This window comes from Cyrtonyx montezumae, unplaced genomic scaffold, assembly GCF_038088225.1.
Source record: "Cyrtonyx montezumae isolate F1298 unplaced genomic scaffold, pur_monq_1.0 scaffold_2, whole genome shotgun sequence".
Lineage (NCBI taxonomy): Eukaryota > Metazoa > Chordata > Aves > Galliformes > Odontophoridae > Cyrtonyx > Cyrtonyx montezumae.
Window position 1 is genome coordinate 6,406,901 of NW_027071936.1, and position 17,345 is coordinate 6,424,245.

Here is a 17,345-nt window from a genome sequence, read left to right on the forward strand (position 1 = left end):
CCCTGTAGTCCTTTTAAACCAATCAGTCTACTGAAGATATTCCAAGAAATTGTGATGGGAAGAACTGAAAAAAAGACATAATATGCTTAAGAACAATGCTTCAAAGAAGTATCATTGAATACAATTCACGTATGAGAAAAAGATGGAATTTTAGTAGGTACTTTCCTTAAATCTGAATTAGAAATTATAGAACATAAACAAAGCTGAGAACAACAACAAAAAAATAACTTCCTTATGTGAAACAATTAAGTAAACTAAAATAACTTGATATCTCATAAATCTAGTTATTTTTGGCAGGCTTGAAACAGATGCCGTTGCTTAGACAAATCAAATCAGCATATAAATCCATCTAAATTCTCTATTCTGAATTGTTTCTACTTTTAACTGTAGAAAAATAAATTAGAATTTATTTTTATAATATTGCATTTTTTCTAAATGAGTAAAAGTGATTGCTAAAATTTTTAAGACTGTACATGTACAAGTGCCGCAGTCTTACAATACGCACATAATTTTTGGAAAAATCAACAGAACAAAACGCAGAAAAATCCTACAAATTTTCAAAATGTGAATAAGTACACTGAAAATAATTATTTTTATGATTGAATTTTGTAAAACAGAGAGGGCATCATATGAATTAAAAACTGTTTATGCAGTGTCTGAGGCACTGTCTGTTTACCAACTGATAGTTGATATTTAATTTGAATATTGAAGGTTAATCCTTGGAAACATTTTGGAACCACTGTATTTAAAAAGATGAAATTTTGCATTTCTCAATGAAAGCACTGATAAAGAATATTTTGTTTGTTTATTTGATCTAGAAATTCACAGAATCATAGAATGGCTTGGGTTGGAAGCAACCTAAAGTATCTTTAAGTTCCAACACCCCTGCTACAGGCAGGGCTGCTAGCTGCTAGATCAGATTGCCCAGGGCCTCATCCAACCTAGCCTTGGATTCTCAAGGATTTCTTCTCCCAGTTCGTATACGTATCTAGGATTACCTTAACCCAAGTGCAAAATCTTGCACTTTGCTTTATTGAACCTCATTAGATTCACACAGCCCAGCCTTTCTAGTTTGTCAAATTACCTCTGTATGGGATCCGTTCCTTCTGCCATATCAATTGCACCACTCAGCTTGGTGTCATCAGTAAACTTGCTGAGGGTGCACTCAAACCCATCCTCTGTGCCACTAATAAAGATGTTAAAGAGTATCAGTACCAAGACAGACTCCTGAGGAATACTGCTTGTAACCTGGACATAAAACCATTGACCACAACTCTATGGCTGTGACTTTCCAATCAATTCCACATCCATTGAATAGTCCACCCTTCAAGTCCATAGCTCACCAATTTAGAGATAAGAATGCGATGGGGAACTGTGACAAAGGCAAATTAGCATAAAAAGTCACACAGAAAAAAATATTAAAGAGACAAAACCAACCAGACAACCAAGCAATCAACAAGAAAAAACTGTTCTGATAACATTCGATTTTGGGCTTCTTTTCATATCTTACATTATTTGCAACACAAGAAAGTGCACAGAACTTAAATGTCACAGTTAAAATGAGATGAAAGTTTAATATATATATGTATATATTGAAATATTACAGTGAAATATTGCTTTTGTAGACAAGGTAGATGCCAGGAAAGTGTCTGTTCCCTTATTTTGGTTTTCATTGTACCATATATGTCACTAATGGCTGCTTTCTGGATTAACAATTACAGAAGATGATCTGTAAATATACTTGGCATGTGTACTTAAGCATAAGCCTGAAAATATAAATCTAAATATTAAAAATTATGCAGATCACAATGTAATTATTTCCAGTTGAAAGTGTCTATCTTACCTGGCCATTTTCTCTTCTGGTATGATCAAGTCACTTCATATATGATTGAATCCATGTAAAAACAGTGCTGACAAAAGCTGGCATCAGTGTTCCTCTTTATGTTGAAGGCATACTGTTCATTCCAAGGTGAAAGCGGAGCAATTTCAGTGACTTTTGAAGAGAGAGGGAATTGAAGTACCTCATGGTAATAATAATCAAGTACCTTGTCACAGTCCTCACTGGACCCAAGACGTAAAATTGAGATCATGCCTGCCTGGGTCAGGATTTCAGAATTGGAATTTTTTGTTTTTTGCTTTTCCAGATTACAGTATCTACATTTGGGTCAGGCCAAAATCTGTCTCCCAGGTGGTCAGCAGCTCAGAGTTGGTATTCAATTTTGCAACCATCTCCTAATTCAGGCAATTTAGGGCTGCTAAACAGTTCACATTGAGGGAAGTAAAAAGAGCAAGAGAGATTTACAAGACAGCTGACCTGCAGAGATCGTACTGGAACAGTATAGAAATGAATGAATGGGGGGGGCTTACAGTACCAAGCTGAAAACTGTTTCAACTGCATATACAGCATCTTCTGTCTGACTTCCAGTGATGTCTTCTAAATCAAAGAGAAACTGCAGCCATCTGTAAATCAAGCAGAAAGAAGCAGCAAGCACGTCTCAAACCCAACTAACAGAGCCTTAGCTCCAGAAGTGTTGTTTTTTTTTTTTAATAGAAAGAAAATAAATCGCATTATATTTCTGAATATGAAAAAGAGACTGGGATTCTTGGTGGGAATTAGACTCCTTGCACTATATTAAAAGAAGAGTACTGATCTTGCACCACTGTGCCAGCACAGCAATTCAATAAATTGACATACACAGAAGAATTTCAGCATAAAAATCCAACTGTTGCATATGTGCCTATTTCATACTCATAGTGCATCTCTGTGAGAGAAAAATATTCCAACACATACCTTCTCCATCAGGAAATTCAGTGCAGGCATCTGCAGTCAGTGTGCTGGGATTTGCCTGTCTCACTCATGGGCTCTGCATTCCAGGGAAGCGTGGGCATGCCACCACATTCAAAAATAACTACTGAAAATGAACACTTGGTGCAGTAATACTATCCACGTTCCTCGTGTCCTTTTGTATATAAAAATAGTTTATACAAGTTTAGCTGTATATCTCAGGTAAAATATTCCACACTCCATAGTGGAAACATTTACATAAGAATAACTCAGAAGAAAGGAAAATCTCAAGAACAAAATTTTCTCTGGAGAAGTTTTTGAAAACCCTCTCTGAGGCACTCGTTAGTCTTAGGGATTTCCCCACTTTTTGATGAAAATTATTAATGTTAGCATATACGGAGAAAAAAAATCATCTTTCTCCCCTGCTTTTATCTTCTGGAAATACTGCTTTGAGTTTACAAATCTTTGTTCTTCTTTCTAGGCTAAAGATTTAATCACATGTACGTTCAGAAAAGGTGACTGAAGGAACAAAAATGAAAGATCAGCAGTCCTATTTACTGTTCATTTTACACCATTCACAGCTGAAGAAAGTTATTATCACCCTGGTAATACGTGAGATTAGTGTTAGGAAACAATTTAGAGTTGCAACCTCAATTCAGTTAGATTGAAGTTTTAAAAGCAAATAATGTATTGTCAAAGAACTTGTATGAAGCAAGTGCACTCCATAAAATGGAAATGAAACATCACATTTTTATTAAGTTAAAGATAATATACATCAGGTTTCCATCAGAATTTAACTTACAAAAGAAAGTAAGTAAATATCTTCTGCCTATGGGTTTTTAAGAAGCTATGTTTGCTCATAAAGAGTAGGTGTTTACCTTATCCTACTTATGAAGTGAAGTAGAAAAAAATTGCCCTGAAGATGTCTCTGAAGCTCCTGATGATGTCTAGCCTGGGGTTTTGCAATCTGTTCTTCTGTTTAATATTTCAGTAAATATCACTTTGTTTCACCTAAAGCAAGACAGATTTCAGTCTCCACTGCAATTGATGGCCGCCAGGGGGCAAGTACAAAGCATCAGGTGTGACAGAGTGCTAAATCACGAGCCTATGGAATTAATGGCAACATCTAACTTTTTAGCAGATGGAAAATGCTGCAATAAGGCTCTGTACACTGCCTCTTCTCTTAAAGGTTCAGTCGGTTAATGCTACTGAAGTACTTCCAGATCAAGTATGCATGCACCGCTATAACCATGTCATTACCAATGGTTTCCTCCTAAGGTTTCTGCCTAATGTTTCTTAACACGTTTCCCCAGCTAACAGACTTCTTTCTAATCATCTACACATTTCTGAGACAGAACACTAGAAAATGCTGTCATAAATATCACCCTAATTTAGCACCACCAGAAACTATAACAAACTACAAGGGCTTTACTAATATCAATGCTAACCCACAGAAGTACAGGGTCTTGAAAACTGACTTCCATGTTGACCAAGAACTTCTAATTTTTCCCTGGAACATTATAATTTCTAGGACCTGCTCTGCTGGAACTGATGTTCTTAATTCCAATAAATGTCCTTTGATATTTTTAGTTCTTGATTCATTTTAACATTCCCTACCATATGGAAAAATCATAATTTCAGATTGATTTCTAGGAATACTTATTAACATACATATAAAAAATGATGCATATTTTCTAAAAACTGTTCCACTAGTAAAATTTGATTGATGTATATTCTTGAAAGTAATACAAAAAGCGTGGTCAAGGAAAGACTTCTGATTAGATTCATACCATATTTTATCCAAATCTTGAAGAAAACCTTGGAATCCAAATCTTTCTCTAGAGAAATTTTAATTGAACATCCACTCTTTAATAATTAGTTTCCATATAGAAAAAAAATATGAAGAGGTCAGACTCAGATTATTCCCAGATACTACACTATATTCACAAGACATCTTTCCTCAGTCTGATAGTAGTCTGGGATTTTTAGTTTTGTCTGTTTCTACACTACATGCTTCAAAGTCAATCAAAGCTTTTATTTTCACATAAAATAAGCTTCTAGCAAAGCAGAAAATTCTTCTACTTGTCACATGGAAAATTTTGTTATGGAGAGAAGGGAATTTACCATAAATACAGAGCCAAGAACTTGCTGTTTGCCCAATTCAAATTTTAACCACCTAATCAAAACACAAGGACCAGATATTAGTACTCCACTTACAACACTGTTTATACTTTACAGGCAAACTGATAAAGAAAATCTTCATGTCAGAAATGTCTGAGATAATTCTTAGGAGGCAGGATCTCTGGTGAAAAAAACTCTCAATTGCAATGGCAAGTGTCCTATCAACAGGAGCACATCTATGGGAACACCATTACAGCTTTTATACTTTTTCCCCACAAACTTAACCCCTGCCCCATTTTCCCATTGGCTGAGTATTCCAGGTTCACAATCTACCAGATTTACATTTGTTCATTACATTCTGATACCTGTTAATTCATATTCTACCTAGTGTCAGCAAAGGTTTACATTTATAAATTACATTCTGATTCTTATTCTATTTTGCCACCAGCCAGTCACCATCCTGTTGTATCCAAGACGTGTCAGAACTCTTCTTACCATATTTACACAGTGATTCCCTCCAAGGTTTCTTCCCTTCTGTCCCAGGGACATTTCTTTTGTTAAACAAAGAGCACCAGGGGGTTTCATCTTGTCCCAGTGCCTCTTCAGACAGGCAAGTTCCAACTTGCACTCACTTCCTTGGACATCTCATGTGAAAAAATATTACATATATATTCATATTGACTAAACAAAATATTGTTACTAGCTATACCTGTTTATTGTTAATCAGTTTACAACCTTTATTTCTAATTTCTGTGATGCTACGATCTAAATTCTTACCTTGTTCTGCAGAAACAACTTTCTATTCCCACAGTATGTAACAGAATTTAACTCATTATATGGTAAAACTTAGCAGTATCTCCTACTGTTGTCTGGTGTGAAGTTCACTTCCCACATTTCTCCAGGTCGACTGCACCAACATTTCTGGAGGAGGACACAGGTGGATGTTGTGGAAAAGCACCACCCATCACCACAGCTTCTCTGGATAGATGTGGTGTTCTGGCAGGTTCCAGGACTTACTTGAATTGCCTGTGTTTCCTCCTCCCAGCCTGCTTCTACCACCCAGTGCCCAGGGGAGGTCTGCAAGCTCCATCAACGCAACTGGTGGGCTGCTGCAGGCTCTCTGAAGGTGCTGGGGTGAGAGGGGGTACATATTGGTGTGTCTTCATAAAAGTCATCTTTGTTCACTCAATTGGTCTACATCCCCATGGTCCAATTTGAGTTCCTTGATGTCCTATTATGCTCCAAACCAGAGCTCCTCAGGCAAACGGGTAATAATGATGGCTTTCTTTTACATACGAGAAGGTGAGTGGGAAGACACACTGGTTCACAGGGGCTGTGTGGACAAGAGACACTGGAGCTATTTATTCCTGTGTCAGGCTAGGTTCTCCTCATTTCCACTGTACTGCAAGTGTATACGTTTACCCTGGGATGAATAAATTATTTGAGTCACAGTATATTACAATTGAAAGGGGAGTATCTAATTGCTGGAAAGCAGATGGCCTTAGCCTTTTGAGTATGCCTGACAAGAACAAAAAAATTAATTGGCTTGCAGCCATATCCCTATAGGCTGCGATCTTGTCAGATTCCATCAGCCAGGGAAATTTGGATATGATGACTGGTCAGTAATTGACTTTTTCAAGGCCAAAAATGAAAGTGGCTTGTTTGTAGGTTTTTTGTTTGTTTTAAAATCACATCAGTAGACCATGGAAGAAGAATAAAAAAGAATGTCACATTGTTATTGCTTCTGATAGTCGTTGATCCAAATCTGTTAGTTATCACTATTACTTCAGATGTTCTTCTTTAGATTAAAAACCTCACAACAAAAATGAATTATTGTTATTGATGGATATTTCACTGGCAGTATAAGAAACCAGCAGAGACTGTTAATGAGAAACTGGGCTACTCTGGCTTTAGAAAAATGAAGTGTCAAAATATTCAAAGTGTCCAAGTATTTTTCTAAGCGTTATATTGATGTATTAACTACTCTGAAAATCAACATCACCGAACAAATAGCTTCAGACTATGCTGGTCTCTTTATAGTTACGCTAAATCTTCACAATGACATTGCACAGTATATCAAATAGTCAAATATTACAGAGGTGAATGATGGCAAATAAAATAACTGAATTTGTAATGTGTAAGAGAAGTGGCTGAAGTTATGACTACAAAAAAATTGTTGAAACAGAAAAAGCTGACATCAACTTTTTACAAGAAATTCGTTTAAGAGAACAAGATGCTATCAGCATAGGAACACCTTGGATTGGACGCAGTCAGCAAAAGAACTTTGAACAAAACAAGAGAGTTTTTTCAAGAGACTTAGTAATTTGTATATCTGACAGAAAAGATTTTATGATTGTTAAATATATAAAGAAAGAACAGTCCAGTTTTACTTAGGATTCCAATAATCCAGATAAGGCATCTTTCTCAGCATATGTTACTGTTTAACAGCATGGCAAGTGTTCCAGAGCTTATGGATGACCTTCCTGGTCTGCACATAATAGAGTTCAAAACAATGGCCAAAAAGTGATATATTCTGACAGAGTTCTCATCTCTAGGGAAAAATACAAGCATATATCTGACATGCATTTTACATTTTATTTGTTGAAATTGGACTTCAGGAATGTATTAATTCTGTGTTTAAAAGCTGTATGCCCCACTCAGCAAGCTCATACAATCTGTGAGCTTTATTGTCTTTTTGTTCTTCTCTGCATACCTCAGAGTTGTCTCTACCTTTAGGGAAAACGTCCCTTCCCTCGATCTAGTTTAGATGACGTCAACACAGTTGAATGTTCCACATGTCGCTTTGTCTTTCTGTCATAGGTAACTCAGGGATACTATCAACTTGTCATATGAGTGAGGCATTAGTAGTTTGTAGTCCTACCACAACCCAATGTGTGATTAAAGGCATGGGAGTTGGGGAGAAGCAGAAAGCCTTGACAGGGCTCTTGAAGTGAAGGAGTTGATAATGCTTGCGTCTCCTTGAAATTAACCTTACAGGAGGAACTGGAAATAGCCCTGACATCCTTGTGCAGTCTTGGGATACACACGGGAATACACACAGGAATACACTGAGGCCTTCTCTGTCAAACATAGCTTATTTAAAACAAGACCACTTTAAGAAGAAACACTCCTTCAGACTATTAATCCTGCTGAAGTGAAATGTTCCCTACATGGGGAATAAACAAACAAACATATAAAAACATTCTACATCGTTGAAGGCAGCACGAAATTATCTCAGGTAGAATGTATGTGCTATTCCAGACTTGTTTAAGAATTCTCCTGAGAGACATTCAGATTGATGTCATCAAGTCAGAGGGCAAAGAGGGCAGCTCTAGGGAATTGCATCCAGCACACCTGTCCTGTGCTAAGTTGTATTGGTGCCTTTTTTTTTTGGTAGAAAGCTGTCCCAGTGAAGCAAATGATTCATTTCTGTGTTGGTTTGGTATCCCTGGCTAGCACAAATTGCAAAGCCCATACAAGACACTGAGCACAAATCCAGGGCCAACGTCAGGAAGGAGAATTGGGAGCAGCAAGGAGTTAGTACAGCTGGAGTCAGAGACTCTTGAGGTTGGGCCAGAAAATTGCAGACAGTTAAAAGAAAGAGAGGATTTTTCTTATCCACCACCTGTTGGCCACTGAACTCTATTTTTCCCCAGTCTGATTTTTCCTGAAGTATAATCATATACTATCATAAGGAAACAATGTAAAAAAAAAATCCGCAAGATAAATACAGTTTTATACTATGGTAGGCATAATACCATGAAATTTTAGAGAACTAAAGCCCAACAAGTACTCATAGATTTCCATTTAACAGTTTTAAAATGTCTTTTGTCATCAATCCATTAGAATTAATGTTTTTATTTGCTCCTTCCTGCTACATTTAACAGCTTTTTTCCCTTCCTGTTTAAAATATAAGTACATAGAGATAATAAAAAGAATAATATATTTCTGGAGTGAGCTGTCTTTTTCTTACTCTCTGCATTAGAATTCAACTTAGCTAAATAACTTTGCACAGACCCTGCTAGGTTCTGGCATTAGCTGATAGTTTTTGCTAAATAACATGAGATTGTAGTATGTTGTTGTGATAATATGTCAGGAGTGATGACACTAATGGGCTACAATGCCCTTCAAATTCATTTTATAAATATTTTTAACAGCAGTGAGGCAATACTGCTGAGCATTGCCTAATAAAATATTTCGTTATTTCAGGATGTTAATGGTATCTTATTAACTGGCCAAGTAAGCAACTTTAGTTTTAAAAAATATCTATCAGGAGCACTTTCAGATTGCATCATCTTTCTCATAAGCATACAAAATAGTGACTGCTTTAAAGGGTAAAAACCTTGCCTCTGGCTTTTTAAGAATGGTATCCAACTCCAGGGAGTGCTACACCCCTATTTTAAGCATTCTTAGGTTACTGAGTCAGCAGCTCCGAAAGTACAGAATCCATCTTCCTTTCTTTTATGAACATATTTTCTTTTTCCTCACCTTGCATTTTGGGAGTTGTGCCAGGTAAACCCGCAAACAGTTGAAGTAGGCGATCTTTGTTTCTCTATAAGTGGTGATCCCTTGACAGCTGAAAACCCAACACCAAAACAGCAGTCATGTCCTTGAGAAATAGTGATGAAATCTGGATGAAGATTCAGATTTGAAGAGCTTTTTTTTTAGTTTTAAGCCAGGGCACTTCATATCTCTTATCTCAATGTGAAAGGAAAAGAAAATTAAGAGGATTTCAGATACTGAAAAGATAGATGGCTTTTGATGTGGAGACATGGTACTATTTCTATCCTTTGAGTCAAATACCTGAATTCCTCTCAAGTTCAATCTGAACAACCATGTCAGTTTATATGCAAGTATGCAATATCCAAACTCTTGAGAAGAAAACTCAAGCCATAAATTTATCAACTTAGTATACACTGTGCAGAGAACATATATCACAGCTTTGCCCACAGGGAGATGTCACTTCACTCACTCTGCTAGATGTTTGAATACAAACATGCAGGTTATCAGTCTGCCACACCATAGCCTGACTTCAGGTTTGAAGTTCACCTAATCATGAATACTGACAGAGGCTCCTAATGAGCTATTCATACTGAGCACAAACAAATTGTCTGGGAGGAAAATTGCAGTCTAAGTTCCAGCTGAGGTTCAGACAAATAAGCAATATTTCAGAAAACTAAGCTTTACTTTGAGTAATACTTAGTTATGCTTATTAATATTGAAGCTGCAAATCATCATATCATTTCAATCATCCACATCCGTATAATAGCTGCTGCAGATTAAAAAGTACTTTTTTGAGGTCTAAGATTCATAAGAGGGTAAGTATAATAAAAGTATATGTAAAACAAACAAAGGTGGTGACAGAGCCTTTACTTGAGATATAGACACTATAGAACGAGATACCAAAGAAAGGGGAATTAACTCACCCCTCCCAGCAACCATTTGGGTTCAGGAATGCAGCCGCCTCTCGTTAGAATTCTGGCACACTGTAAGGAAGAAAGAGAGGACAGGGGCCAACCTGGACAGGCTCTGAGCACATAGGCACCCCTGGAAGCACCACTGAGAGGGAAAGAGAGAAAGGACAGGTGGAGAGGTGGGCTCTCCAGCTCCAGTCACTCCCGTGCTCATTCAGGCTGTGACCAGGTAATTTCATTGCAATATATATGTAAAAACTAATTTCAATAAAAGCATTGCATCAATTTCTGTGTCATTTCTAAAGTGTTTTATTCATTTCTTATAAGTAATCATGTTAGCAAGATTTACTTTGTGATAAATTTGACAAGAAAAAAAATCACATCATGCAAACGCCCTTATAACGAATAGTAGTTATAGAACTAATCAATTTTTCCAGGTCCGTTAGAAAGGTAATAGTACTGTGGCTGTTCTCATGGAGTGAAAAGATGATGAACTGTTCCTGAGATGCCAACAATTGAAATCTGTTCTTAAGATTTAATTAAAATAAATTAAGTAGCATTCTTAAAAATAAAAAAAAAATTAAAAAAGCCTTTTGTGTAGAAAATTAGCTGAAAATCATATTACGTTTAACAAAAGATTCTTTACCTTTGCTCTCTATCCAGAGAGATCTCATCAGTGTTTCTTAACACCTTAATGCAGGTTGCACCCATGACAGAGTTGGGCTGTTCTTGTGTTGACCTTTACCAGGACAGATGACAGTGGGCACAAATTAGGGCACAGGAGATTTGCCCAGTAAATCAGGAAGCAATTCTGTGTCATGCAAGTACTGGAACACTGGGGTTGTGAAGTCCCCTTGGAGATTTTCATAAGCCTCTACACCGACGCAATCATCCTGCTATGGGTGACTGTGTTTGAACAGGGGCTGGACCTCCAGAAGTCCCTTCCAGCTTCAACCATTCTTTGATTAATTGTCAACTATTTTAAAGCAACTCTGTTGTTTAAGAATACACAGGGTTGAGAGAAAAAGAAAGCCTTGCCTGCATTTCATCTAATCATGAATTTTTAAAGGGCTACTCTTCCTGTCTGAGAATTAGCCTCTCTGCACATACCTCCAAGCCAAAGCCTGGCTAACGTACTGGCCTTCACTAGTCTAAGATGTCTAAGAATTAAGGAGTTCAATCTTTGCCATGTGAGCAATTAGCACAGGCCTACTCTTGGTTAAGTCCCTTCTGAATTAGGCATTCAAAAGGCCATTTGTCTTGTGTGAGTCACAGTTGTCTCTACTACACTCTTGATTCAATATAACTTTCCACATTTATATATCACTTTGCCAATACAAGATTCATACTTAAATGGTAAAATAAATCTACATGTAATAGCTTTACAATTATAGGAGGGAGAAATGTTCTTCTAACATTGAAATATTATCTTCACAGCTTTCTATGTATTCATAAACTCCATTCACTAGTTAAATTCAGTACTTTCTAAACTGAGATGAACAGCTGTTCCACACATAATGTCCTTTTAGGGAAAAAAATCTAAAGAATAACATACACAGTCCTGACTACTGAGATAAGTTTAAATAGAAGACTGTAAATCTCTACCCTTAACTTGTCCATGACATATTTCCCAGGATTCAGTCCATCAACAGTCCATTATAAATAAACGATGCTTTGTAGTAGAGGTTTCAGCATCCAAAAAAATCAAGCAGCAGACCAGGAACACACTGCTGCCCCAACAGTTTTAATGAACTACTTATATGGAAGAAAATAACTCCAAATTTGAACCTAAATGTTTACTAACAAAGCTGATATATCCTTCAAAGGCAGAAGCATAAGACAGCATGTTTCTACTAGAAAAAAAAAAAAAACAAAACTTAGTAGTGGATGAGAAATACATCTTCATTGTAAGCTTCAGTGGTGAGCCATGAAAATGAAAGGTTGAGTGAAATATACCCAGGTCATTACCTTTGGAGGACAAAATATGACACAAATCCTGTACATCCATTGATCATTCAGAGTAAAGGTTTTAATAGATGAACTCTGATCTAGTGCTACACCTGTCAAAAAGAGACTATCAACCTCGTTTCACTACAATTTCATTTCATCAGTACTAGGCATGCCATTTTATGTTATTTGTCAGACTTACTAAAATTTTTCAATAATACAGCATAAATGTACATTAATATTGAAAAAAACTAACAAACTCATTTGTTTTAATAAAACAAAGCACACACAGAAAATATATTTCAACAACTGGATTAAAACTAACTTTCAGCTTACATCCTGACAATTGTCTGAAATGTGTTACCTAAAGCAATAGGTAGACAATCCCAAGCTACCAGTCTTTACTTTTACCTATATCCATTAGGCACTTACAGCAGCCAGCATCTCAGAAAAACTTGTCACATATTTGTGCTTATTTTTCACAAGCATCTTTAGAAAAAATGAGACTAAAAAGAGCTTTGAAAGTTATAAACTATAAAATAGGGGACAAATAAACAATAAATATTACATTATATATGTTTTATATACGTAGTTATTGCATAAACAAACTGAAGAGGCCCAGATCACTAAATTAATTTTTTTACTTGAAATATACAGAACTGGCTTTACAGATAAAATGATACAACACTGGAAAAGCAGTAAAGTCCCTGTAGCTCTCGCTGATTTAACTAATATAAATCTAGGAACAAAGTGCAGAAGAAATTTCTTTACAGTAAGTTGGAACATAAAATTAGAGTGAAAAATTAGCTTTATTTAAAAACAAACAAGCAAACAATTCATAGATAATATAATATGAAAACACCATATCCACTCAATTACACATACCTTATAATTAAAATGAAGAGCATCTTATCAGACTGAAATAATTACCTCCCTCTTACAGTAAACTCAGCAACAAGAATTGTCCCTACCTTCAACAGGAACAAGCCTTGCACATGTAAGGAAACCCTTGCTAGGCAAGGCTATCTAGTCATCACACCTGAGGTGGTACCCCACATCCAAAGGGTCTGTAAAAGCAAGGGAAGCCCAGTTAGCAGCAAGAAGAACCCAAGAGATTGGATGTAGCTGATCCATATTCCTGCCAGCTGGACTGAACCAATTCCAGCTGGGCTTGATAAAGGGATGTTTTGTAAGTCAATGTGAATGTCAGCAAAGTAACATCTTCTTAGATTCAATATGTTTTTTATTTTAAGATGATGCAGGTAAGTACTTAATGAGATGTAGTTTTGAAAAGCACTTAAGCTCTCACTAAAATCCATGGTAGTACATTCTACTTTGACATTTTATTTGAATTCTAGGAGCCAAACTGCCCTTTAAAAATCCTAAACATAGTTTTAAATATGTGCCATTCTGCTTATTTGAAAGCAACTCTTACTTAGTACTCCTTGCACAAAGCAAACTTGCTTTTCCTTGGGAAACTCACACAGTCTGGATTCACCAAACAAGGAGAATGCAAATAAGCCTATTCAGGTCAGTTTCACACAAACTCTCAATGGTACCCCAGATAGTGGCTGTAGCAAGCAAGCAAGAAGAGGGAATAATGGTTTTGTGGCTGAGTAGTTTGTGGAGAAAAATAACAGTAACTCCCAAAGTGTGCATTTCTGTCCTCACAGTGGAATGCATTGCTTCAAAAGAAGACAGCTACTCTAGAGACAGAAACAATCTCCATATTATTTTGGAATAAGTTCCTCACTGCTCTGTCAGAATATAGGCCCTAAAGTCTTATCAAGAAGATAAGACCAAGACTGGGCACAAAACTGCTTGCTGCCTCAGCCTCCTCAGTGTGGCATACTCATCAGATTGCTTTCCATACCTCTTTTCCTGAAGTAATAAAAAATAATAATCTATTACAATCAAGTAAGTATTTGTAAACTTATACATTTTACTGAACTAGCTGCAGTGTTTCATAATATCTAGCTGCTTGATTCAGATTCTCTTAACAAATAATGCTTGAGGTTATTTGGAACACAGATCTTGTTTCAAGTTCATTTTACTTTTTGTTAAGCAAAACCATAGGTAGTAAGTTAGAAATAAATTACCTTTCAATTTAGTCAACAATGAATCACAATAAATAAAATACCTCAACTTCTTAACAAAACTACGTCTCCTCTCAACTTCTAGGATGTGGCCTTAGCTCTATGACTACGGATTTGGCTTTCGTTTACACTGAAACAGAATATGGCTAATTACATGTTCTGGAGCCTTGAGTATTTGTTCTTAGATTACTTTGCGATCAGCTTGGTATTTCTGATGCAAATGAGTTTGCACCAACATTTACCCTTTCCAGCTTTAAACAAAACAACAGGACTCATGAGGACAGAAGCAAATACTTTTGCAAATGTTAAAGGAATAAGGATTCTGGCAGAGACTTTTAGTATGCTTGAGAAGAATTCCACTGGAATGTCCAATGTCTCCACTGGACAAGCAAGTTTTGTTTTTGGAAAAATATTTTACTATTATTATTTTTATTATTATTTCTATTTCTAAAAAATTTCATAGACTGTAGATATAGATTGCTTTAGTAAGGAAGAGTCATGGACTATTCCAATATACAATTTGATATCTAATTTAATACGAGATAAAGACATTCCAACACAGATTATATTGTCTGAACCTGTTTACAGACAACTTCCTTAAGGTAGAGATTTCCTCCTTCACATGAAAGCAGAAATCAAATTCCTTTAATCTGCTACTTCCTTTTATTTTCCTCAGAACCCTTACCTGTAGTCTGTGTGATCCAAATAATGGGTAGTATATGCTGGAGAAGTGGAATGATGCAGAAAAGAAGAATTTCTGCTGAAACAAGCAGGCTAAAATCCAGGTATCTAGCTCTGTGAGTACAGCCCCGACAAAGTCCTGGCAGGCTACTACTTAGGGAGGAGGAGTGATAAAGTAAAAAGAAATAATGTGAAACTCTGAGGAGAACAAGAGAATCAAATATCTACATATGATGGAAAGAGTCAATATGACAACCACAAGAGCATGGCAAACCATAAAAAAAAAAAAAAAGAATGATGCTGACATCTGTATAAATTATTATTCGTAGGTGGAAGTTTCTTGAAAACTATTGTGAAAGTACTAGAAATGAAAGGAGATGTAAGCTGGATTTTTAGGTTTTTTTTTATCATTATTAAAAATCTATCGGGTGATTGATTGGTTTTCCACCTATTTAAAAAATACTGTAAACACCATTGACAGACCACAAAAAGATAAAAGACAGAAAAAAAGAAAACTATTTCTTAACTCTATCAAGTGTACATGTAGTTTTACTTTTGCGCAGGTTTTGCAAATTGTGAAATCTGAATGCAATTTTCGTTTTCACTGGGATGGCCAAGGGACTCCTGAATGCATTCATCAGAACTCAAAAGGGACCCTTCTGTTTGGTGTGAGTGGGATATAAAATGAATAATAAATACCTTAGCTGTTGCTAAGTCATCCAAAAACTGAGTTAAAGTTCTCCTTCTGAAACATTCAACGTTTTATATACAGTCTTTCAGGAGAGTGGAAAATGAATATACCATTTGGGAGCACAGATGAATATCACATATGCTATCACATCTAAAATTATTTCATAAAACAGTACAGCAACTTACCAGGAATGGAGAGGAAATTAAAAGGACAGTTAAGGCTTTGGTTAGAGCCCATACCCAAGGTGGTTGAGTATCCTCCAACAGGGGCCATGTTCAGGTCCACTTCTGGCACTGTATCCCTGTCATCTTTCACTGCTAAACTGTACTGAAGCCAAGTGAAACGTTCATACTCTCTTGGTGAGATATTTATGCGTATCAGCAGAGCTGTATTCCTTGTGGCGGCACATGTATAGAAGAAGGCAATATTTTAAGTGACAGTGCAACATAGATAACAGAGAAAAAGGAGATAGTTACAGGAAGGGCAGAGCACATTTTACTGTTAAGCTCTGATTCTAATTAATTTCCATGAACAAGAAATATTAACTGTTAATTAAAGGTCAGTTGCTATATCAGAGTCCTTATATATCTTCCATGGAAATTGTGTCTCGTGATTCTTCAAATGTGACTCAAGAACTTCTGGAAATCTTTATTTTTGTAGGAAATGTCTTTTAAGCCACTGCTAAATCTATCCATTCTTAGCAACAGAAGACACCAAATTTTCCCTTCAGCCCACTGTGCAGAACAGGTGTTCAGGAACTGGAGACATAGATTAGGGGCTCAGTCATCTGCCCACAACCAGGAGTTTCAGACTTCATTGCCTTTTAATTAGAGAGATCAAAGGCTTGTGAATAGATAGGAAAAATGGCAAGAGCCCGTGGAATAAAGCTGTTCCTCTATATTTTAAGTAGCATGAACATCTCATTTATTTCAGGAGCTGTGTCAAGCTCTTACTATTTAATTTCTTTCCTTTTAATTTTTGTACTATATATTTTCTTCCTTCAAATTAAATACATTATACATACATATACAGTTAAATGCATATACATATTTCTAGGGAAAAAAAAACAAGTACATTTTGCATGTAGAAGTCAAAATGAGGTCTCGCATCACAACTATGTATATATTTAAGACATACAACACTGGAGTGGGACTAGAGCTGACTAAAATATTTGAATGTATTTAAAATAATTTAGAATGTAAAGAGAATTGGGAAACATAACTGCTGTAAATCTGCTATTTCAAAGAGAAAGGTGGCTTTTTTATAATATCTTGTCCAAACAGAAAATGTTAACAATTGCTTACCTTTCCTGATAATTGAGTGATTAAGCAGTAAATTTTGAATCTCACTGCATTCCACAAGGAATTCTGAGCAATTGCTAAGTTTTTGTGTTTCAGAATTCTTAAAAGGAGTAAATTCATGTAATTAAATTGATCACTATTTACAATTTCTTCAATACAAGGATTAAGCACTGAAATCAGTAGAAATAAAAAGCTGCTCTGATAAAATAGATTGGTACAGAAATGAAATTCTGAAATTCTAGCACTTACAAAGTCCCTTTTTCTATATCTCATCAGTGATAATGCCATTCTTAATTCTGACATGATTAT